We start from the raw sequence: 5,389 nt of genomic DNA, 5'->3' as shown, positions 1-5,389 counted from the left end.
ATTGTAATATTTATTAAAATCACAATTCACCCCTTTTTTACTCAGAAATGTCTCTACCTCATTTGCCTATTCTATTTTTTACATCTATGACTCACTAAGCCACTGACAGAGAAGCCTCACTCGCCCACAAGCAACAGCAAAAGGATCGGTCAGAGACGCCACCTTTCTCTTACTTGGGTATCAAGATCTGCAACTTACTGCCAGCAAAGCTCTTTCAGACTACCCTTGATCATGATTGTCTTATTTTTTCCACAATAATGTCCATGCACTTATTATTTAAGTTAGACTTGTACATATATGTGATATATAAATCAAGATTAAAATGTATGTGATTGCAGATTACACAACAAACCAATAAATGTTTAAACAATAAAATACATAACAGTTTTAATCTGTAATCAAGCATAAGAAAAAACTTTCACTGTCAAAAATACAACACTAGGTATATTTTTCTTATCTAACATTGAATTTGTGCAAAACAGTAGCAACTCAGATATTTCATCTCTAATAGCCCATCTCTGTTCAATTAATACATCCATAGGATTGACTCTTTTAGATTCTTTATTTGTCCAAGTTCTTCTTATGCTCTGCCTTTTAGAGTGCTTTGATTTGAGAATGGCACTTTTGGTGTCCTGTTCTTTGAAGACATCCTCACATTCATCAGAACGCAACTTCAGCTTTCTAATTTCATAGATAGTATTATCTTTAGAATCATTTTTTGTACTATGAAGACGTAATCAATATTTAAAACTGCTTTTTCTTGCTTCTTCTTCTCTTCATGCCAAGAAGTTTTCAGCTCTGGAGAAGCACACCTAGCTCCTAATTTCTACAATAAACATAAAAACAAATACCCATTTGCCTATATATACATATTTTATGTGTGCTTCCGGATTTATGCAATTGTATATATTGAATAGTAAAAACAAAATCTGAGTTGATTTTAAAATTATCATTTGACCTAGAGGAAACACAGCTCAATTTTGCTTAATTAAAAATTTACAGAAGACTACAAAAGATATGCCATTTTTTCAAATCTGGGTAATAAAGACATATAATTATCTATTATTTCAGGCCAGCGAGCTACAGATTTCGAAGCGTGTAAATTTGGGACTAATGATTTTTTTCACCATCTTTTTTTTGGAGCATTTTACCTGCTTGACCTTGAACATGTTGAGGTGCCCTTTCCTCCACACTAATTCTTTCATTTAGCAGCAAGATACTATGGATATGGTAAAAAGCTGTCATAAACAAAATATGAAAAATTAATAACAGGTGTGGCTCTCCATAGAAAGAATATACAAAAAAAAAGGAGAAAAAATATACAAACAGGGTATACTTATGACTAACATGACTACGGCAAGAAGATAACATTTTACACAATGAAAGAAATTCTCTGTGTCATCTAGTTAAGTGAATTGCATAAAAAAAACATATAATTATATGTATAGATCAAATTTATAGACGACAAAATATGATATGAAACATACATAATGGTACCGAAGTCCGAGCACATGGAATTTGAAGATTTACAAAGTTTAGGAAAATGCAAAGAATAGCATTTACAGCAATTATCATATTAAGACACACATATATATAGTTTCACAACAGCAAGCGGCAGAATTTGTGGAAGAACATGTAAATTGGGGACTGGTGACTTTTTTTTTTTTTTTTTTTTTTTAGCAATTTACCAATGTCTTTACCTGCTTGACCTTGAATATGTTGAGGTGCGCAGCCCTTTTCTTCGTGTTCCTCCACGATATTTTATTTAATGTAGCAGAAAGATACTTTGCATAAAAAAAATATGAAAAATTAAAAGCAGGTATGGCATCTCGTAGAAAAAATATACAAACAGATGTATTTATGATATAGAGCAAGTAGATAACATTCATACAATAATAAAATCCTCAAACTTTGTGATCTAGTACATATTATGATATGTATTATATTAAATTTAGGGACGACAAAACATGATATGAAATGGGTGTACCTACTCGGAACACATGGGATTTAAGAGTAAACTTAAATGCAAAGGTTAGTATCTACAGCATTTAACATGCAAGTTATTGGGATAATGAACAAGTGATTTAACATAAAGTGAAATATATTAACGACTTACACTGTAGATAGCAAGTTTTTAAAGTGGACAACAAATGCAAACTTCCAGGAAATGGTGGCAATCTCATACACAATAAGTTGTACATTGTACAACAAATGATTAGTTCGTACCTCATACTGGGTAGCCAAATATCTGGTCAAGTCACTTTCAGGAAGAGAGCCTCAGCAAGTTCAATGTTGATCATTCCCATAGCTACTTCAAACTTTTCTGGCACAATTTCTGAAAGAAAAGATGTATCTTGCAGGGATTTTTATTCAAACTAGGAATGATTCTCATGAATGTAAAAATTTGAAAAGTTTATAGATGACCGACGAATACCAGACACAGAACAGAAAACTCGCTCGGGTCTTAAAATGGCTCAGGTGAACTAAAATAAATCAATTCATGTGATTTTATTGATCTTATCAGAAAATTTAAGAAATCTTACCGTTGTGTTAATCTTCATACTGCTTTTGTCATTTCTTGTGAGCATTTCCTGTAAATAATGCATGCATAATTGTGCATCACAGAATGTGATAGCTATTTTTAATAATTCATGCTTACGTATTTAATGTAAAAAAATTATGCATAGCTCAGAATCCATTGCTATTGTATTTTTAGGATAAGGAAAATACGCAGGGGGAATAAGGAAGCATACAAAATATTCTTACTTGGCTAAACCAGTGCTGCATTATGACGTCATAGTAGGCAAGATGACGTCAATTTTAGAAATCAGGTTTTCGTAATATTGGTATTTAGCTATGTAATTTAACTCTAGAAAATGATTAGAAACGTGTAAACATTAACAAAAATAAAAATGTTTTTATTTTGTTATGCTGTATCTGTCATCTTGATTAAAATCTACCACCGATGACATCATATGTGTACATCAAGTAACTTGGGAATCGATCATGTCGTGTAAAGAGAATTTGGCCAAGACGGCATGTTCAAAGATACGTAAAATGGAGTTTAAAAGGAAATATCGGATATATTGTGTTAAATTCATATTGAGTTCAATTAATTAAACAGGTATGCTAATTTATTTTCATCGATTATATTCTCTTTCAAAGACAGTCAGCTATATTACGTATCCCGGTCGGCCTATCGTCCGTCATTCTTGACCAAAAAATGCAACAGAACAACAATAAGCTGGGTATTTTAAAACATACGATTTGTACAGATTGAAAGTTTGCATTTTGACAAACTTGGAAAGTGCTGCTAGAATCCCGAGTTAAGCATGGTTGTACGAAAAATCTCCATTCATATGTATAAAATTCAAAACAAAGGGTAAGGTTTCGTGCGAATGTGTGGAATAAATATTTTACGGACAAGATAGTGGGATTCTAGCAGCACTTTTTAGACAAAATAGATGTTTTTCAGCTATATTACATACTCAAAGTAATTATCAAACTCCGGGGTATTGATGTTCTGTAAACCTTTTTATTAAGGAAAACTTTGCTATTAATAGAAGTCACGTGATGCACGTCTTTGCGTTAGACACGCTTTAATCTGTATGCGATAGTAAATAACAGTTTACGTTTATCAGTGGTTTTGGTAATTTATTAAACTAAATTTTCTTCAAAAAGTCTAAATTTCCCGATAAATTACTTATATGCTTCCTAAACATACCCGCGTAAGAATATAAACCTCGTATTGTCTACTTGGTATATAGAATTTCAAGTTGTTGCAATATTTTTTATACTCTTATGCTAAAAGATACAAGTTAATAAAAACATTGTTTGTTTATTTGTGATAATAGAAAATTTGAGCGGTATGGTTCTCACCATTTTCACAAGCTGTCTACATAGCCGGCGTTATGGGGAATCGTCTCAGGCACAGTCCACACTGCAACTATTTAAATAATCAAAATAAGTGCTCAATATATTCTTGAGTAGGCATTAAAAAATAAATAAATAATTTATTACATCGTACAACACTCTCTGTAAATGCTGAACAGAGGAACACTTTAGTGACAAAAATTCTGAAACCAATCCCAAACGAGAAAATTCGGGTTAAAATCCATCTTTAAGTTAGATGGTTAAAGTGTTAGATAATTATTACAAATTGTAAATAGCGCTTGCCCAAACGTTTTTACTGCCAGGCATTTTATGTGTACAGCCCAGACTAAGGAACAGTAACATTATCAGTAGCAGAGGCAATTATTCATTCAAGGACACATGATAAAATTTTGTACATTGTTCCCACCGCTAAACAGGGTCGTAAATGTCTTCATCTTCTGTTAAAACATAAATTCCATCCAAAGTTTATCATGCTTCTCCTTTTCGAGTAAATCTCTTTCGCCCCTTCCTCCCGTACAACATCATGATCAAGTTCAACATGGCTGCGTGGAACTCTCCAAAAAATTGAATTTCGGCGCGGTGTGTTGTTTTTAAATAAATTGCTTTTCGAGCCCGACTTCGATCCCGATGTAATTGTACTACAGTGATAGTCGATAGAGAAAAAACTAAGTTATATTCCACAGTTTTGAAAAATCTACATAAGGGTAAATAAATAAAAATGAGAAATAAATAAATTAAAATGAATAGGGTGCCTAAATATTTTTTTTCAAAAATGTTTCAACATAAGTTTACATTAGGTATAAAGAATTATTTATGACATATTCAAAATACCAAAAATGTACTTAAACTTTAAGTATAAGCATATTTACTTTGAAATGTCGATATTCTTAAACGGAACGTATAATTATCTCAATTAAACTTTATTATTCTCGACGTATTTTGCATTAGATATGATTATACTTATTTGAAAACTGTATTTAATTATATCACAATATATCTCATGTAAAATTTACCGTTATACATAAATTAAATTCAATACAAGAAATTAACTGGAGTAAACGAATTTATTAAATTATATTAAATGCGACTTTTCATGCAGTGTTTAGTATAGGATTATATAGGAAAATGTCAATTTGTAGCACTTTAAAGCAAATTATACAAATACTACAATAGACATTTTGTTCAAACTATAATATTTGATGGGTAATACTATATCATACAATATATGTAAGAAACACAAAATTCTACCGTCTTGTTACCAGAGGGAGCATCTCAAAATACAAAAAATTAGCAAAATTTTACTATTTTTACAAAGTATAACAAAATATGACGTACATAATGGATTCATATGAAAACATAATAAAAATATTGGAGATATTCTCACATTTTTATGTTTAAAATTTCAAGAGCGTATGTTTATTACTTTTTCTTTAATAATATTTTTATTACCCCTTTCTTTAAGAGCTACAGATTATCATAACGTCAAAAACACACT

At 31.0% G+C, this 5,389-nt stretch overlaps 1 long non-coding RNA gene across 1 annotated transcript; it reads right to left on the bottom strand.

The window, feature by feature from the left end:
- Window positions 1–1,183: 1,183 nt before the first annotated feature.
- Window positions 1,184–4,529, bottom strand: LOC134266331 (uncharacterized). The gene is made up of 6 exons (XR_009991948.1): window positions 4,301–4,529; window positions 3,880–3,946; window positions 2,544–2,591; window positions 2,227–2,335; window positions 1,701–1,784; window positions 1,184–1,238 (listed from the first exon to the last, which is right to left on the bottom strand). It is a non-coding gene; the product is annotated as an uncharacterized LOC134266331 (long non-coding RNA).
- Between the last annotated feature and the right edge of the window lie 860 nt (window positions 4,530–5,389).

The sequence above is a fragment of the Saccostrea cucullata genome, unplaced genomic scaffold (genome assembly GCF_032062105.1).
Source record: "Saccostrea cucullata isolate Sc308-1 unplaced genomic scaffold, CSIRO_AGI_Scuc_v1 ctg10162, whole genome shotgun sequence".
Lineage (NCBI taxonomy): Eukaryota > Metazoa > Mollusca > Bivalvia > Ostreida > Ostreidae > Saccostrea > Saccostrea cuccullata.
The sequence above is the reverse complement of the archived record's forward strand: the minus strand, read 5'-3'. Positions and strand labels throughout refer to the sequence as shown.